Here is a 19,665-nt window from a genome sequence, read left to right as displayed (position 1 = left end):
GAGCCTCCAATGCCTCTTGGGGAAAGAATTCCAATGATTTATTGTCCTCCAGGTGAAGAATCTTCTCACCTTACGCCTAAATGGAAGAGCCCCTTATTGAGACAGTGATCTCTGGTTCTAGACACCCCAGCCAAGAGAAGTCATCCTTGCATCTACTATTGTAAGAATTTTGTACGTTTCCACGAAATCACCTCTCATTCTTCTAAACTAAAGATTAAAGGCCGAGTCTACTTAATTTCTCCTCACATGACAAACTCGCCATCTTAGGCATCAGCCTGATGAACTTTCAAGGCACTCTCTCACAAGAAGACCATTCCTTTGTAAAAAAAAACAGAAAATGCTGGAAACGCTCAGCAGGTCAGGCAGCATCTGTGGAGAGAGGAACAGAGTTCGTTTCATCTGTTCTGACCCAAAATGTTAACTCTGTTTCTCTCTCCACAGATGCTGCCTGATTTGCTAAGTGTTTCCAGCAGTTTCTGTTTATTTCAAATTACCAGCATCTGCAGATTTTTGTTTTCTTTCTTTCCCCACCCCAGCAGTTTTCCTTAGATTGGGAGACCAGACCAGACCACACAATTGTCCACCTGTGTTCTCACCAGGGCCCCAAAACATTGTACTAAAACTTCTTTACCCTTGTACTCAGTTCCTCCTGTCGTAACAGCCAATATACCGTTTGCCTTCCTATTCCTTGCCGTACTTGCACATTAACTTCCAATGATTTGTGTTAAAAAGAACCCTGACCCTCTGAACACCAACACCTTTCAACCTCTCGCCAGTTAAAAAGTGCTCTGCTGTTCTAGTTTATTCTATCAAAGTGGGTGACCCCACAGCTTTCTATATTATATTCCACTTGTCTATTGACTTAACCTACTATATTGCTCTAAAGCCTCTCTGTGTGTTCCACACAAATTTGTATCCTCAACACACTGGATGTATTGCATATGGTTCCCCTATCCAAATCATTGACACAGGTGTACGTTATGAACAGCTCAAGCCTCAGCATCCATCCCTGCTGATCATAGCCTCCCAATCCAAAAATAACCTCTTATTCCTAACTCTGTTAACTGTCTGTTTAATTAACCCCCATTTTGTTTAATAACCTCCTGTGTCGCACCTTATCAAAGGCCTTCTGAAAATCCAAATGCACCACATCCACCGGTTTCATTTGCCTTTTGGCAGAAAAGATAAAAAAGCCCATCATATAAGTGTCGAGAGACTGCAGGTCTCTAAGATACAGAGGACCTGGGTGTCCAAGTGCAAAAGGCTAGTATGCGAGTACATTAAGAAACTAGGAAACCTAATAGAATATTATCTCTTGCTGCTAGGGGGATTGAAAGCAAAGTAGATAGGGCACTGGTGAGACTACATCTGCAGCACTGAGTTCAGTATTCATCTCCTTACTTAAGGAACAATGTTACCACGGTGATCCAGTTCAGAGAAGGACTAGCACCTGGAAATGGGCAGGTTATCTTATGAAGGGAGGTTGATCAGACTGGACTTGTATCTGCTGGATTTTCAAAGAGGGGACATATTTGAAACCAGTTCCCGAAGGGTCTTGACGGGCTGAATGCAAAGACCAGTTCCTTTTACGGGAGAGTCTGGAACTAGGTGTCATGTAAAAAATGAGGTTGCCCATTTAAGACAGAGATGGAGTACAACTTCGCCCCAACATAGTTTCTCCTGTCTCAGTCTATAAGAGACGTTTCCCAAACCACCACAGCCATCTCCTAAGAAACAAAAGAAATTGGAGCAGGTGTGGGCCCTCTGGTCTTTGAACATTCACCATTCATTCAGATCACAACTGATCTTTTACCTCAGTGCTATTTTCCTCCATATCCCTTGATTTCCTTAACATCCAGAAATCCATTTATCTGTTTTGAACAAACATAATGATGGCTTACACAGCCATCCCAGGTAGAGAACCCCAAAGCTTCACCATCTCCTGAGGGAAGAAATTTCTCGTCTCAGTCCTCAACGGCCAACCCCATTTTCTAAAAGTGTGCCCTTGTCCTGGACTCCTCCATCAGGGGAAATATTCTCCCCTGCATCTAGCCCGTTGAGTCCCAAGTTTTGATGAAATCTAAACTCTGAAGAAAGCTGTGCCAATATACTCCGTTCCCTCCTCATACAGCAAACCCACCATCCCTGGAACCAGCATGGTGAATATTTGCATTCCCTCTGTGGCAAAGGAGGCCAAAGGTAGACACAACACTCCAGGTGCAGTTCAACCATTCGGTTCCTGAATCCCAACCAGCACAACCCTAATCACTAGGGTTTAGCAACACTATGACCACTTTGATCATTTTGCACTATAATGGACTCTAATTGTGTTCTTTCTTGTAAAAATTGTGCTTAATTGACACTTAATTTATGTTTTCCTTGTGAATGCTGCTGATCTGATGCTGTGTGCTTGTGATGCTGCTGCAAGTAAGTTTTTCACTGCATGCCCTTGTGCAGATGACAATAAACTCGACCTTGACTTTAAGTTTCACCAAGGCCCAAACAGTTGCAATAAGACTTGCTCTTGTAATTGAACCCCCACCCGCACCCCCACCTCACAGTAAAAGCAAACATACAACGTGCCCTAATCACTTGCTGCCTTGTGACTTGTTAGCCATGTTGGCCAGTGACTTGTGTACAACCACACCCAAGTCCCTTTGAAGATCTTCAGCACTCATTTCACGAATACTCTGGTTTTCTATCACACGCACTAACTGGATAACCTCACATTTTCCACATTATATTCCATCTGTCACGCTCTCGCCTACTAATTCAGCTTGCCCATATCCCCTTGAAGCCTCCTTACATCACGATCCCACCACATCTGCTATAATCTGCAAATTTGTTAATTCGGCATTTTGTCCTCTTAACAAGACCATTGGTGTGGGTGGTGAATAGCTGAGCCCCAATCCCCATTCCCTGCAGTTACCCATCAGTCACAATTGTCCAACCCAAGAAAGATCCATTTAGTTCCACCCTTTAGACCACATGCCTTTGTGGTTGGTTAGTTTAGATTTAAAACCCTGGTTTCAGACCGAATTAAATAATTTTCAGTCCTCACACAAAATTCACTATGATCACTTATAATGAAAAACCCAATAACCACAGAAAATGAATTAACCCTTCCTTATTGCTCAGTGCCAGACCTACAATAACCCGTTCCGCTGTTGTCTCGATCAATATGTTGAAGAACCATCCATTCTACCACAACAAATTTGTCCACCACACGACCACTGCTAATTTGACGTGTGTAGCCCATCTATCAAGCCCTCCATTTTTGTTGTATTACCCGTTACATTTTGCCTCTAATTTCCTGACATTAATACCCTACACAACACTCCTGTTTGGGGACCTTTTGAAAACTCTCATTTTATTTTGCCCCTTGCTGTTTCATAGATCCACCCAAGCTGATTCTCAAGAAAGACCGCAGATGCTGGAAATCTGGAGTGACATGCTGAAGGAACTCAGCAGGCCTGACTGATCCAAACTGATTCTATTTCTTAACTTATGATCTTCTCTATTTATCTCATTTTTTATTACCAGGTCTACCCAGTCTCCTCTTCCATTTACCTCTATTAAAAAAGTTAAGTACAATGAAATTTAAATTTAAATGTCTTGCTTGGGTCACTCTGCAACCATGTCTCTGCAATGGCTGAACCTGTTTATTTCTATACGTGCCATTTACCAACCTACCTTGTTGTAAAAAGTAAGACAAAGGCAGAAGGGGGAATGGCTGACAACGCTGAAGATCAAGAAATGAAATCTGTTTGGGTGGAGCTAAGAAACAGCAAGGGGCAGAAAAAAAAGTTTTGAAAAGGTGCACCTCCGCCACCTGAGAAACATTGATGACCTAAGTTCAATGTCCCCTCACCAAGTCTCCACATGCCCCATTGAAATCCCTTCAAAACCTCTTGTACATTAAAGATAAGACTCTTGACCTCACAATCTTCCTCGCTACGGCCCTTGTACCTTATTGTCTGCCTCCACTGCACTTTCTCTGCAACTGTAACACAATATTCTGTTATTACTTTTCCCTTGTACTGCCTCGATGTACTTTTGAAATGATCTGTATGAATGACCTGCAAAACTAAGGTTTTCACTGTACCTTGGTACATTTGACAATAATAAACCAATTCGCTAAGGAGGGTGGAGAAAACAGGTAACATTTGACATGACCTGGCTGAGTACATGGATGTCCTGCAATTGGACAATGGGAATTTGGATTAACTTAATGTAAGATTCTGATGGGATCAACCACTGCTTCACCAAACCTGCAGCCTTTGGAAAGTACACAAAGTGCTTCAGGATGAGGGGGAGGGGGTGAGGTGGTGAGGGTGTGAGAGGGAGGGGATGAGGGGTGGAGGGGACGAGGGGGAGGGGACGAGGAGGGGGAGGAGTCGAGTGGGAGGGAATGATGGGGGATGAGGGGGGGGGGACAGGGGAGGCGATGAGGGGGGGATGGGATGGGGGAAGGGATGGGGAGGGGACGAGGGGGGAGGGGACGAGGTGGGAGAGGGGGCATGGGGGGGGGGAGAGAGAGAGATGGGAGAGAGATGAGTGAGAAATGAGTGAGAGGGAACAATAGTTGGAAAATTCCCTGTCCATGCCTGATTCAAGGAGCCACAGGCAATGGACAGTGGATTAGTCATTACCAGCACTCAGCTCAGAAACAGACCCTTCAGAGCACCATGTCCATGCTGACCATCGAGTACCTATCCACACTCATTCCATTTATCAGCATGCAGTCCATAGCCTGCTATGCATTGGCTATTCAAGAACCTGTTTAGATAATATTTAGATATCGTGGGAGTCCCTGCCTCCACTACCCCTCAGGCAGTGTGCTCCACGTCCCAACCACTCTCCAGGTAAGAGATCTTCCTCAGTTCCTCTCTAACCCTCTTACCCCTTACCCTAAACCTACGCCCTCTAGTTTTATCTACCTCTGCTATGAGGAAAAGTTTCCTACTATCTACCCTACCTGCGGTGATTCTTCACACCTCCATTGGATCCTCTCTCAGACTCCTCCACTCCAAAGGAAACAAATTCAGGCTCTGTTCATAACTGAGACACTCCATCCCAGGCAACGTCCTGGTGAATCTGTTCTGCGCCGTCTCCACTGCAATTATGTCCTTCCTATGGTACGAGGACCAGAAATGCACACTGTGGCCTAACCAATGTTTGATATAGTTGCAACATAACCTCCCTGCTCTTGTATTACGCCCCAGCTAATGAAGCAGGTACCTCGTATGTCACCTTAACCATCTTACCTTCCTGTGCTGCCATCATTAGGAATTCTTGGACTTTCGCTTTTCCCTCAACATTCCCCAAGGCCCTGCTATTAATTGCTTATGTCTTACATCAATAAAACTAAAGAGCTGATTGCTGACTTGGGGAAGGTGGGTGAACATGCACCAGTCTACATTGGGGGAATCAGAAGTGGAGAGAGTCATCAGCTTTGAATTGCTGGGCATTAACGTGTCGGATGACCTGTCCTGGGCCCAGCACATAGATGCAATCACAAGGCAGGCGCACCAGTGTCTTTACTTTCTTGGGAGGTTCGGCTTCTCACCGGACACTCTAACAAACTTCTGCAGACGTACTGTTGAAAGTATCCTGACTGGTTGCATCATGGTCTGGTACAGCAATTTGAATGTGCTGGAATGTAAGAAGCTGCAGAGAGTAGTGGACTCTGCCCAATACATCACGGGCACATCCCCTCCCCGCCATCGGTCGTATCTACATGAGGCGCTGTCTCAAGGCAACATCCATCATCAAAGATCCCTGCCATCCAGGCCATGCCATCTTCTCGCAGCTACCATCAGGCAGGAGGTACAGAAGCCTGAAGTCCCACACCACCAAGTTCAAGAACAGCTACTTCCCTTCAACCATTCAGTTCTTGAACCAACCTGCACAACCCTAATCACCACCTCAGTACAGCAACACTATGACCACGGTGATCACTTTGCACCACAATGGTCTTTGTTTTTTTTTGTGTTCTAATTGTGTTCTTCCTTGTGGTTAATTTATGTTTTTCTTGTGAATGTTGTGTCTCTAATGCTATGTGCCCGTGATGCTGCTGCAAGTAAGTTTTTCATTGCAACTGCGCATACATGGACTTGTGCAGATGACAATGAACTCCTTTAGCTTTGACGCTTACCAGTCCTCCCAAAGTGCGTCATCTCACGCTTATCAGGTTTAAGTTCCATCTGCCATTGCTCCAAGCTTACCAACCGACTAACATCATCCTGTAGCCTGCGACTATTCTCATGATCAACGCCGTAACCAATTTTTCGTGTCCTCTGCAGACATACTAATCATACCACCTATATTTACATCCATAAACGGTATGGATCCCAGCACTGATCCCTGTGCTACACCATCGGTCACAGGCTTCCAGTCACAAGCACAATGCCGCCTATCGCCAGGCTTATTTTGGATCCAATGTGCCAGTGTGCCTTGGGCTCTCATCTTTTGGACCAAACCTCCCACGTGGGATATTGTCAAATGTCTCACTGAAGTCCATCTGGACTACATCAACATGTTTATCTGTGAAGAATGTGACTTCTACCTGGAATAACCATCTAACAAAATGAATTTGTGAAGCTCTGTTAATCATAGCCTACAGATTTTAACAGGGCAAGTGCTGTTTGTTCTGCAAGAAGCACCAATACAGATAATTGTGAAAATTATTCAGTGTTGAAGTGGGGGAAGCCAGCAATTCACACGAGAGGGAGAGAGAGAGAGCGAGAGGGAGAGAGAGCGAGAGAGAGAGCGAGAGAGAGAGAGAGAGAGAGAACTACAGGTTTCAGTGGTTCAACACATCAAAGCCCTTGGACAGGATGTGACTCATCAAATCAGTCACTGCAGAGACACTATGGTGAATGGAGAGGCAAAGTCAGGGTGCTGGTGAAAATCCAGTGGTCCGGTGTTTCAGAGAATATTTATTTAAGGAGGTTCACCAAACAAAAGTCATTTTACATGGGGAGGGAGGTGAGGATGAGGAAATGGGTGGGAGCCAAACAAGGAAACGCTCAGATGTTGTCTTATCAGCGACAGTAGAAAAGCTCAGAATCACAAATGAGGTGGCAGGATCGATGGGGTGCCATGAACGAAGGAAGGGAGATCGCCTGTGATTTAGGGAGGATGCAGAGCCATGGATTCCAGGGACAGAGGGAGGAACTGGAATTACTGACGGCAAGAAAGATGAAGCCCTACTCCCCTCCTGCTCCCCCTTTCCTTTTAGGCAGAGAGACCAGAACAGGTGACAAGACCCCACCCCACCCCCCCACCCCCAACTTAAGGATCGCAGACAGGAAGCTCAAACTGAACAAGATGTCGAGGTTTGCCAAAGTCACTCGATCCATCGGGATCTGAACGTCAAGTTCGTGTGTTCTGAGGGTGGATGGGGCTTCAGCCAAGGACCCAGTCTCTCTGGCCACCAGTGCAGTCACACTGCTCGGTAACCTGCTCTGCACGTGGCAAGGGATTTACTGGTTCATCTGGCCTTTGCAAACATGATACAGCTCACACGGGGGGGCGGGGGGGAGGGGGGAGAGGTGGGGGGGTGGGTGGGGGTTGGTGGGGGAAGAGGGCATTCACCCGCTCAGCATGTGGGAAGAGAACCGGTCAGATATCCAACTGAGGAGATGCCACCAACTTCGTAATGGAGTGAAGCTGTTCACCCGCTCCCCGTGCATGAAGGGATTCTGTTGCTCATTTAATCAGTGGAACCACCAGCAGGTTGACGGGTGACTGCAGGGGTTGGTCATTCGGTTTATTATTGTCACATGTAACAAGTACAGTGAAAAACTTTGTTTTGTACGCCATCCATACAGATCATTCAATACAAAACTGCATTGAGGGAATACGAGGGAAAACAATACAGAGCACAGAATAAACTGTTACAGTTACAGAGAGAAAGTGCAGTGCAGGCAGACAATAAGGTGCAAGGCCATAATGAGTTAGATTGTGAGGGCAAGAGTCCATCTTATCGTAAAGGTTGGATTCTTCTGTTAATCCCACCCAAGAATAAGACACTTGTCACATTTCCTAATGGCATCAAAGAATGTTGTTCGGGCCCACTGAATTCCCGCCTGCTCTCACAGCAATCCCATTTCCCCACGTTTTCTTTCCCTGTAACCCATTCCCTCACATGCCCATTAAAACCTTGCCAATTCTCCCACCAGCCATCAATCAGAGGCCACAGAGTCATACAGCACGGAAACAGACCCAGCTGGTCCATGCCAACCAAGATGCCCATCCGAGCCAGTCCCATTTGTCCGCGTTTGGCGCAAAACCTTTCAACCCATGTACCTGAGCAAACGTCTTCTAAAAGCTGTTTATTGTACTTGCCTCAACCACTTTCCCTGGCAGCTCATTCCATGTATGTACCATCCTCCGTGTAAAACAAGTTGCCCCTCAAGTTCCTATCTTTCCCCTCTCACCTTAAACCTATGCTCCCTAGTTCTTGATTCCCCAACCCTATCTGTGCCCCTTATGATTTTATGCACCTCTATCACATCACCTCTCAGTCTCCTATGCTTCCAAGGAAAAAAGTACTAGCCAGTCCAATTTACAATGTCCTTCTAACCTACCGAACACGTCTTTGGGACGTGGGAGGAAACCGGAGCACCCAGAGGAAACCTACGCAATCGCAGGGGAGAATCTATGAACACTGCACAGACAGCGCCCAAGGTGAGAACTGAACCAGGGTCGCTGGGGCTGTGAGAAAGGTGAGCTATCCACAGCTCTGCTGTACCAAGGTCACTCTCACAATTTTGATTGCTTCTGCTATTGATAATAGCCTTTATAGCATGAGGGTGTTTAATGCTAATGCATTGTGGATCCAGTGGAACTGGCTGGCCCACAGAAGGCAAAGAAGGCACGACCTGGATGAGGAAGTGGAGGGGTGGGTTAGTAAAGTTTGCGGATGACACAAAGGTCGGAGGTGTTGTTGATAGTGTGGAGGACTGTCAGAGGTTACAGCGGGACACAGATAGGATGCAAACCTAGGCTGAGAAGTGGCAGATGCAGTTCACCCCAGATAAGAGTGAAGTGGTTCATTTTTGGTAGGTCAAATATGATGGCAGAGTATAGTATTAATGGTAGGACTCTAGGTAGTGTGGGGGATCAGAGGGACCTTGGGGTCCGAGTCCATAGGACGCTCAAAGCAGCTGCACAGATTGACTCTGTGGTTAAGAAGGCATATGGTGTAGTGTCCTTCATCAACTGTGGAATTTAATTTAGGAGCCGAGAGGTATGCTGCAGTTTATATAGGACCCTGGTCAGACCCCACTTGGAATACTGTGCTCAGTTCTGGTCACCTCACTACAGGAAGGATGTGGAAGCCATAAAAAGGGTACAGAGGAGATTTACAAGGATGCTGCCTGGAATGCGGAGCATGCGTTAGGAAAGCAGGTTGATGGAACTTGGCCTTTTCTCCTTGGAGCGAAGGAGGATGAGGGGGGACCTGATAGAGGTGTATAAGATGATGAGGGGCATTAATTGGGTAGATGGTCAGAGGCTTTTTTCCTAAGGCTGAAATGGTTGCCACAAGAAGATACAGGTTTAAGGTGCGGGGTGTAGGTATAGGGGAAATGTCAGGGGTAAGTTTTTTTACTCAGAGTGGTGAGTGCATGGAATGGGCTACCGGCAACGGTGGTGGAGGCGGATTACGATAGGTCTCTTAAGAGACTTTGGACAGGTACATGGAGCTGAGAAAAATAGGGGGCTATGGGTCTCTAAGGTAGGGACATGTTCGGCACAGCTTTGTGGGCCGAAGGGCCTGAATTGTGCTGTAGGTTTTCTATGTTTCTAAATGTTAAATAAATCAATTATGCTGAGTCTACCTAACATCTCTTAAGACAGGAAAATTCCCACTGAAGTACAGTTTGCATCGGTCAGTACCTGCACAGAAAGATCCCTCAGACAACAAAGAGATGATTGTCCAGTGCATCACGTCTTGCTTCTAGTGTTGCTTGAAGCAGGACGTTGCCTTGCAGAGCACTGGGAGCAACTCCCCAATGGACAATGCGTGGAGACGGCGAGGGCTCCTGTGACAGTCCTGGAGCTGGCTGAGCTGTCGGACCAGCAAAGTACTTGGAGGAACTGCTGCCTGTGATCCTTCCCCTTAGTTCACTGATGCCCAGCTGCAATGTCCCTGCAACAAAATAGTTAAGTTTAAAATACAAAGTCAAACGTCAGAGTCGATTTTATTGTCATCTGCACAAGTACACGTATGCACAGGTGCAATGAAAACTTACCTGTGGCAGCATCACAGGCACAGAGCATCAGATAAGCACCATTCATAAGAAAAACATAAATTAAACATAAATAATGCAAAGTTTTTACAAGAAAGAACACAAATAAAGTCAATTTTAGCGCGAAGTGGTCATAGTGTTGCTATACTGAGGTGGTGATTAGGGTTGTGCAGGTTGGTTCAAGAACTGAACGGTTGAAGGGGTGAAGCTGTTCTTGCACCTGGTGGTCATAGTCATAGAGTTGCACAGCACAGAAACAGGCCCTTCGGCCCAACGCATCTATGCCGACCATCATGCTGATCTATACTAATCCCACTTGCCTGCATTGATTCCATATCCCTCTATGCCCTCCTCATTCAATTAACTGGTCCCTGTGCCTCTTAAGTGTTGTTTCTGTTCCTGCCTCCATCACCGCCTCTGGCAGCTCATTCCAGATACCAACCACTGTGTGTGTGTGAACCATTTACCCCTCAGATCCCCATTAAACCTCCCCCCCCCCTCACCTTAAACCTGTGCTGTCCTAGCTTTAGAAACCCCTGCCACGGGGAACAGACTCCGACTATCCACCCTCCTTATGCCTGTCATAATTTTATATACCCCTGTCACGTCACCCCTCAGCCTCCTTTGCTCCAGGGAAAACAGACCCGGCCTATCTCGTCTCCCCTGATAACTCAAGCCCTCCAGTCCAGCCAACGTCGTGAATCTTTTCTGCACCCTTTCTAGCTTAATCACATCTTCCCTGTAGCATGGCGACCAGAACTGCACACAATACGACATAAAGTGTGGCCTAATCAATGTTCTATACAACTGTAACATGATGTCCCAACTCTTGTACTCAATGCCCTAGCCGATGCAGGCAAGCATGCCTTAAGCATCCCTCCCCACCCTGTCTACCTGCGTCCCCATTTTCAGGGAACTTTTTTCTTGTACCCTTTGGTCTCTCTGTCCAACAATACTCCCCAAGGCCCTGCAATTCACTGTGTACATCCTGCCTGGTGGTGTGGGACTTAAGGCCTCTGTACCTCCTGCCCGACAGTAGCTGTGAGAAGATGTCGACCCCAAATTAAAATTTGCTGAAAAATTTATAGTTTTAAATGCATTTCAAGAGTCCTTGCATTGATTTGGCAGTTCCCAGCCCAAAATAATTCACAGCCAATGATAGGAGTTTGTATGTTCTCCCCGTGTCTTGTGGGTTTCCTTCCAGGTGCTCCGGTTTCCTCCCACATTCCAAAGACGTACGGGTTAGGAAGTTGTGGACATGCTATGTCTGCGCCGGAAGCATGGTGACACTTGCGGGCTGCCCCCCAGAACACTACGCAAAAGATGCATTTCGCTGTGTGTTTTGATGTACATGTGACTAATAAGATATCTTATCTTGTCTTATAAACTCAACGGGGCAGTTTCAGGGGGTTTAGGACTAGAGAGACCTGGGAAGTGGGGGGGGGGGGGGGGGGGGGAAGCATTAACAAAACTCCTGAAAGTGTTAAGTCAAGCAGAAAAAGACTGTTGGCAAAAAAAAACATTCATGTTTGTAAAATGTGAGAGTCTTACATTTTTAAGCAACATACTATCAGATTGTTGAAGGCTAAAACACTTGGCAGGCACTGCAGGTGACATGGAAAATGTAGCAGGCCATTGTATAGGATGCAGCTGGCTGGTACATTTTAATGAAGTTCATCAAGAGGCAAATATGTCCAGGACGCAGAGCGGAAAACAAAAACCTGTCTCTGAAATAGTGTTACGTCCATTTGAGGGAGGCGAGGCGAGGCTCTGGCTCAATATCTCACCTGAAGGTGCAGTGCCTCCTCAGCACAGCCCCGGATTGCCAGCCTGGATGATTGTGACAACAAACTGCAGATGCTGGAACCTGCAGCAAAGAACAAACTGCTGGAGGAACTCAGCGGGTCAGGCAGCATCTGTGGAGGCAAAGGGGTAGTTGATGTTTCGGGTCGAGGCCCCACAGCAGGACTGAGAGTGTAAAGGGCAGACAGCCAGTATTTAAGATGGGGGGAGTGGGGGGGGGGGGGTGCGGTGTGTGAGCAGGAGCCAGCAACCAATAGGTGGATCCAGGTGAGGAGGGTTAATGGGCAGATGGAGAGAAGGGTGGAGATATGGGGAGAGGCCGGGAGGCGGTAAGTGGAGAGGGCTGCAAATTGTGGAACTGGATATGAAAGGTAGCTGATGAGGGGAACCAGATGAGGGAGGAACAAAGGACGGCAGACGCTGGAATCTGGATGAAAAACACGATGACGCTGGAGGGCCTCAGCAGGCCGGGCAGCATCCGTGGAGAAAAGCAGGCGGTCAGGACCCTTCTTCGGGAGGGCCCCACTGTGCGCAGTTTTGGGTCCCTTATCTTAGGAAGGATGTACTGATGTTGGAGAGGGTTCAGAGAAGATTTACGAGGACGATTCCCGGAATGAAAGGGCTTACATATGATGAGCGTTTGTCGGCTCTTGGACTGTACCCACTAGGGTACAGAAGAATGAGAGGGGACCTCACAGAAACATTTTGAACGTTGAAAGGACTGGACAGAGTAGATGTGGCTAAGTTGTTTCCCTTGGTGGGTGAGTCCAGGGCAAGAGGGCACAGCCTTAGAACTAGAGGGTACACGTTTAGAACAGAAATGAGGAGAAATTTCTTTAGCCAGAGGGTCGTGGATTTATGGAATTCGTTGCCACGTACAGCTGTGGAGGCCCGATCATTGGGGGTGTTTAAGGAGGAGATTGACAGGTATCTAATTAGTCAAGGTGTCAAGGGATATGGGGAAAAGTCCGGGAATTGGGGCTAGATGGGAGAATAGTTTTAGCCAATGGTGAGATAGCGGAGCAGACTCGATGGGCCAAATGGCTTGTGATCTTGTGAAGAAGGGTCCTGACCCGAAACGTTGACCACCTGCTTTTCTCCAGGAATACACATGGCCAGCTTTCCCTTCCGACCGGAGCTGGTCAGGAGGGTAATGAGGAGCAAGACTGTTGTTGATCTGGGCTTGAAGGACTGTGAGCCCTGCGGCAGTTAACCCCTTCTGTGCTGGACGGGATGGTCTCGTGCCCAGACGGAGCAAAAATCAAACAGCTGGAGGAACTCAGTGGGTCAGGCAGCATCTCTGGGGGGCGGGTGGGGGGTGGCGGGGTGAAAGGGATGGTCGAGACCCTGCATCAGGACTTGCAAGTGTAGAGATTGCCGGTGTGAGGCAGGAGCTGGCAGACAACAGGTGGAACCAGGTGAGGATGGAGATGATGGACAGATGGGCCCAGATAGGAGCAGGGGAGAGGTGGAATTGAGGCACAGAGGTGATAGACAGATGAAGAGAGAAAAAGGAGCAGATGAAGCTGAAAAACACGATGATGCTGGAGGAACTCAGCAGGCAAGGCAGCATCCGCGGAGAAAAGCAGGCGGTCAACGTTTCGGGTCTCCTGAAGAAGGGTCCTGACCCGAAACGTTGACCGCCTGCTTTTCTCCTCAGATACAGGAGGAATGGTGGGCAGATGAGAACAGTCGGCAGGAGGGGATGAGAGACCCAGCGAGCTGAATGTGTGGATGACAGGCAGGTGCAACCAGGTGAGGGAAGTGGAAGGTTGGTAACAAGGTAGGGGAGAAGGGAGTGTGTGCAAGGACCTGGATGGATCAGAAGGAAAGAGGAAGGAACAGAGGGGGTGTGGATAGCTCAAATGAGAGAACTCATGGCATTGGGTTGTGGACTACCCAGGTGGAATATGACCTGCTGCTCCTCTAGTTTACGTCTGGCCTCACTCTGGCAGTGGAGGAGGCTGAGGACAGATAGTCAGTGTGGGGATGGGGAGGGAAGTAAAAATGGCTTGCAACTGGCCACATCTGCAGTAAGTGCTTGAGGCTGGACGGAACTTCGGCTCAGAGTTGATGAGCTGGAGTCGCAGCTACAAACACTGCGCAGCATAAGGGAGGGAGAGAGTTATGTAGACCACGGTGCATCAGGTGACAGTCACCCCCCTTAGGGTAGGTACATCTGAGGTTCAGGAGGCAGATAGAATGGTGACGGTCAGGGGAGGGAAGAGGAAGAAGTCATCAGGCAGGCAGACAGGACAGAGAGCCCCGGAGGCTGTTCCCCTCAGTAACAAGTTTTCTGCCTTGGAAGCTGTTGAGGGGGCTGACCTGCAGGGGCCTAGCTGCAGTTACCAGGTCTCTGGCACTGGGACTGGTACTGCTGCTCAGAAGGGAAGGGTGGGAAAGAGACATGCGGTAGTGATAGGGGACTCGATAGTCAGGGAAACAGACAGGAGGTTCTGTGGCAGTGAGCATGAATCCCGGATGGTATGTTGCCTCCCAGGTGCCAGGGTCCGGGATGTCACTGACCGGGTCCATAGAATTCTTGAGTGGGAGGGAGAGCAGCCAGAAGTTGTGGTCCATATTAGCACCAATGACATAGGTAGGAAGGGGGATGAGGTCCTGAAGAGTGAGTTCAGGGAGCTAGGCAGAAAATGGAGGAACAGGACCTCAAGGGTAGCAATCTCGGGATTGCTGCCAGTGCCACGTGATAGTGAAGGTAGGAATAGGAGGAGATGGCAGATAAATGTGTGGCTGACAAGTTGGTGCAGGAGGGAGGGTTTTAGATTTCTGGATCATTGGGATCTCTTCTCAGGAAGGTGGGACCTGTACAGCGAGGACGGTTACACCCGAACCAGACGGGGGCCAATATCCTTGCGGCGAGATTTGCTAGGGTGGTACAGGAGGGTTTAAACTAGTTTGTGAGGGGGAAGGGAACCGGAGGAGTAGGTCAGAGGAAGAGGGAATGGGGAAAAGTTAGATGAAACAGGTAGAGAGGCTTTGGGGAAGGAGAAGCAGAATACAGGCTGTAAAAGTAGTAAGGTAGATGGACTGTTTACTTAAATGCAAGAAGTGTCAGGAATAAGGGGGATGAACTGAGGGCTTGGATAAGTATGGGGGACTATGATATCATGGCTATTACTGAGACGTGGCTGACGTCAGGAGAGGAGTGGATATTGAATATTCCTGGTTTTCGGTGTTTTAAGAGGGATAGGGAAGGGGGGAGAAGAGGTGGAGGGGTGGCGATACTGGTCAGGGACACTGTTACGGCTGTGGAAAAGATGGATGTTGTAGAAGGATCATCTCTAGAGTCCGTATGGGTGGAGTTAAGGAACAAGAAAGGAGCAGTTACTCTACTAGGAGTATTCTATAGGCCCCCCGGTAGCAGTAGAGATATAGAGGAGCAGATTGGCAGGCAGTGTTTGGAGAGAAGCAGAAATAACAGGGTCGTTATAATGGGAGACTTCAACTTCCCGAATATAGACTGGAACCTGCTTAGTGCCAAAGGTTTAGATGGGACAGAATTTGTTAAATGTGTCCAGGAGGGATTCCTGACGCAGTATGTTGACGGGCTGACTAGAGGGAATGCCCATGTTAGATTCTAGTTTTAGGAAATGAACTGGGACAGGTGAAGGATCTATTGGTGGGTGAGCATTTGGGGGCAGTGACCATTGCTCCATAACCTGTAAAATTGTCATGGACAGGGACAGGTGCAGAGAGGACAAGAGGTTTTTCAATTGGGGAAGGGCTAACTACGAGGCTATAAGGAGAGAACTTGGGAGTGTAAATTGGGATGTCCTTTTTGAAGGAAAATGTACCATGGGGATGTGGTCGATATTCAGGGATCTTATGCAGGATGTTAAGGATAAATATGTCCCAGTGAGGCAGAGAAGGAATGGCAGGGTGAAGGAACCGTGGGTGACGAGAGAGGTGGAACGACTTGTTAGGGAGGTATAAGCAGCAAGGTTCAGACAGGGCCCGTGAGGAATATAGGGTAGCGAGGAAGGAGCTTAAGAAAGGGCTGAGGAGAGCTAGAAGGGGACATGAAAAGGCTTTGGCTAGTAGGGTTAAGGAAAATCCCAAGGCCTTTTTCAAGTACGTGAAGGGTAGGAGGATGGCTAGGGTGAAGGTAGGTCCGATTAAGGACAAAGGTGGGAGAATTTGCCTGGAGGCGGCGGAAGTGGGAGAAGTTCTGAATGAGTACTTCTCTTTGGTATTCACCAGGGAGAGGGGTCTTGATGATGCAGAAGGGAGTGCTGGTAGGGGTAATGTTCTCGAGGTTGTTGATATCAAGAGAGAGGATGTGTTGAAGTTGTTAAGTAATATTAAGACAGATAAATCTCCGGGGCCTGACGGGATTTTCCCCAGGCTGCTTCGAGAGGCTAGGGAGGAGATTGCTGAACCGCTGGTAAGGATCTTTGAGTCCTCGTTGTCTACGGGGGTGGTGCCGGAGGATTGGAGGATTGCGAATGTGGTCCCCTTGTTCAAAAAAGGTAATAGGGACAGGCCAGGGAATTATAGACCGGTGAGTCTCACGTCTGTGGTGGGTAAGCTGTTAGAAAGGATTCTAAGGGATAGGATTTATGAACACCTAGAGAATCATGGACTGATTAGGGACAGCCAGCATGGCTTTGTGAAGGGAAGATCTTGCCTCACAAGCCTGATAGAGTTCTTTGAGGAGGTGACCAGCAAGATTGATGAGGGCAGTGTGGTGGATGTGGTTTACATGGATTTTAGTAAGGCATTTGATAAAGTTCCTCATGGTAGGCTTCTTCAGAAGGTCAGAGACCAAGGGATCCAAGGAAGCTTGGCTGTGTGGATTAGGAATTGGCTTGCATGTAGAAAGCAGAGGGTTGTGGTGGAAGGAGTGCTCTCGGATTGGAAGGCAGTGACTCGTGGTGTCCCGCAGGGATCGGTTCTGGGACCTCTACTTTTTGTGATATTTATAGATGACTTAGATGAGGGGGTGGAGGGCTGGGTTAGTAAGTTTGCGGACGACACTAAGATAGGCGGTGTTGTGGATAGTGTGGAGGGCTGTCGGAGCTTACAGAGGGATATTGATAGGATGCAGAGCTGGGCTAACAAGTGGCTGATAGAGTTCAATCCGGAGAAGTGTGAGGTGGTACACTTTGGAAGGACAAACTCCAGGGCAGAGTATAGGGTAAACGGCAAGGTACTTGGCAGTGTGGAGGAGCAGAGGGATCTGGGGGTTCATATTCACAGTTCATTGAGTTGCCTCACAGGTGGAAAGAGCAGTTAAGAAGGCCAATGGGATGTTGGCTTTCATAAATCGCGGGATTGAGTTTGAGCCGCGAGGTTATGATGCAGCTTTACAAAACTCTAGTTAGGCCACATTTAGAGTACTGTGTTCAGTTCTGGTCGCCTCATTATAGGAAGGATGTGGAGGCATTGGAGAGGGTACAGAGGAGATTTACCAGGATGCTGCCTGGATTGGAGGGTATTGAAGATGAGGAGAGGCTTAAGGTGCTAGGGCTTTATTCACTGGAAAGGAGGAGGATGAGAGGAGACATGATAGAGGTATATAAAATATTGAGAGGAATAGATAGAGTAGACAGTCAACGCCTCCTTCACAGGGCACCAATGCTCAAGATGAGAGGTCATGGCTTTAAGGTTATGGGTGGGAGGTTCAGGGGAGATGTCAGAGGGAGGTTTTTCACCCAAAGAGTGGTTGGTGCATGGAATGCACTGCCTGGGGTGGTGGTGGAGGCAGATACATTGAACAGGTTCAAGAGCTTGTTGGATAGGCATATGGAGAAACGTGAGATAGAGGGATATGCAGGAGGAAGGGGTTAGGTAGTGTGAGGGTGGTCTGATGGACGGCACGACACAGTGGGCCGAAGGGCCTGTTTTGTGCTGTATGGTTCTATGGCCATTGTGGACAGAGTGCAAGATGCACAGCAAAGCAGTTGTCCAGCGTGCACTTGGCCTTATCGACATAGATAATGGTTTTCAAGCCTTCTGACCTCCCAGCCTTCTGATGGAGGCAAGATATCTGACCCTTGAAATGAAATCTGACAGTTCATAAATAGAAGCAGGGAGCACAAAAGCAGGGAAGTGACACTAAAACTTTGTTAATCATTGATTAGATCTCAGCTGGACAATAGTGCCAAATTTTAGAAAGCACATCAAAGACATGGAAGGGAAGTACAACAAGTGCTGGGATGAGGGACATCAGTACTCTGGAGAAGCTGGGGTTGCTGTCATTGAGCAGAGAACGTGAATCTTAAGGGAGGCGTTCAAACCGAGGCGCTCAAACCGAGGCGCATTCTTGGGCTGATTTGCAGAAATTTCCCTTTGTTAGGATGGTCATTAACGGATTAATTGCTAGCTAATCCAAAGATTTCAGAGATACACAGAAACACAGTAGTTTTGTTTTTCTACAGAAACGAAAAATTAAAATGTTGGAAATACTCGGTCGGACAGGCAACATCTGTGGAGTGAGAAAACGTTTCAGATTGACGTTCTGGGAGTTTAATTCAATTTTTTTTCCTCTCCGCTCTCCACGTCAACACTCACAGTTGTCTCCCGGATTTGGTAATTGGGAGCTACGGTAATTTGCAATCTCTATACTTGCAAGTCCTGATGCAGGGTCTCCACCATCCCTTTCCCCCCCCACAGATGCTGCCTGACCCACTGAGTTCCTCCAGCAGTTTGATTTTTGCTCCAAGTCTGGGCACAAGACCATCCCGTCCAGCACGGGCGGCGTTGAACTGCCGCAGGGCTCACAAATAAGGTAATTGCTCCCCTTTTCCAGACTCGGGCTGCGGACGGGGGCTCAGAGCGCGGGCAACAATGGCCGCCTCCTTACCCACAATCCTCAGCGCTCCAGAAACCCTCCGGGGCCGCTCCGCTCTCGTCGCCGGCGGCAAATCCCCGGGGCCTGGGCGGGGAGAGCGGGGGGGGGATAGGGGCGGGATTGTCCCAGCGTGGCGGCCCTCGCTGCTTCTGGAGCTCTCCCGGACGCTTCCCCCGCCGAGGGCTGGTCCTCGAACCCGGCCTCGGTGTTAATTCGACGCAGCGCCCCGCCCCCAACCTACCGCCATCCTTCTGGAACCTTCCTCGCCGAAGACGCAGACTGCGCATGCGTCGTGCGTCAGCCCCCGCCGTTCGTCGTTCGCGCCTGTAACACTGATAGGGTGCTTTCCGAAGCGCGCAGGATTCTGGGAAAGGACCTCGGCCATGAAGACGGTTCTGCTTTTGCATTGCGCCTTCCTCGGCCCCAAACCTCCTGTAGCGTTCTCCAGCCAGTGACAGTCATAATGAAGGAAATGCAGCAACCACTCTATGCACAGCAAGATCCCACGGACAGGGATGTGATAACGACTGCAAAATGCTTGTCTGAAGAAGGGTCCTGACCCGAAGCGTTGACCGCCCGCTTTTCGCCACGGATGCGCAGCCTGGCCTGCTGAGTTCCTCCAGCATCATCGTGTTTTTCATCTAGATTCCAGCAACTGCAGTCCTTAGTTTCTCCTGCAAAATGCTTCTTGGATGTTGACTACATAATAAACGTGGATCAGGTCCCTGGAGATATCGCCCAACATTTATTCAGAATATACCAAGAGATCTTTCATTCCGCTCCAGGCAA

At 48.4% G+C, this 19,665-nt stretch overlaps 1 protein-coding gene across 3 annotated transcripts in view; it reads right to left on the bottom strand.

Annotated features, from left to right (window-relative positions):
* Positions 1-19,138, bottom strand: part of LOC127576626 (zinc finger protein 229-like) — a 38,967-nt gene extending 19,829 nt beyond the window's left edge. For 2 of the 3 annotated variants that reach the window (XR_007957254.1, XR_007957253.1), the window contains exon 1: positions 9,907-10,154. The gene's annotated coding sequence lies outside the window, so the exon portion shown is untranslated. Of the gene's footprint in view, positions 1-9,906; positions 10,160-12,046; positions 12,176-19,117 lie in introns of those variants that run through there. The other variant, XM_052027203.1, reaches the window with a different exon arrangement.
* Between the last annotated feature and the right edge of the window lie 527 nt (positions 19,139-19,665).

The sequence above is a fragment of the Pristis pectinata genome, chromosome 12, assembly GCF_009764475.1.
Source record: "Pristis pectinata isolate sPriPec2 chromosome 12, sPriPec2.1.pri, whole genome shotgun sequence".
NCBI lineage: Eukaryota > Metazoa > Chordata > Chondrichthyes > Rhinopristiformes > Pristidae > Pristis > Pristis pectinata.
Note: the sequence above shows the minus strand (reverse complement) of the source record. Positions and strands in the feature narration are given on the sequence as shown.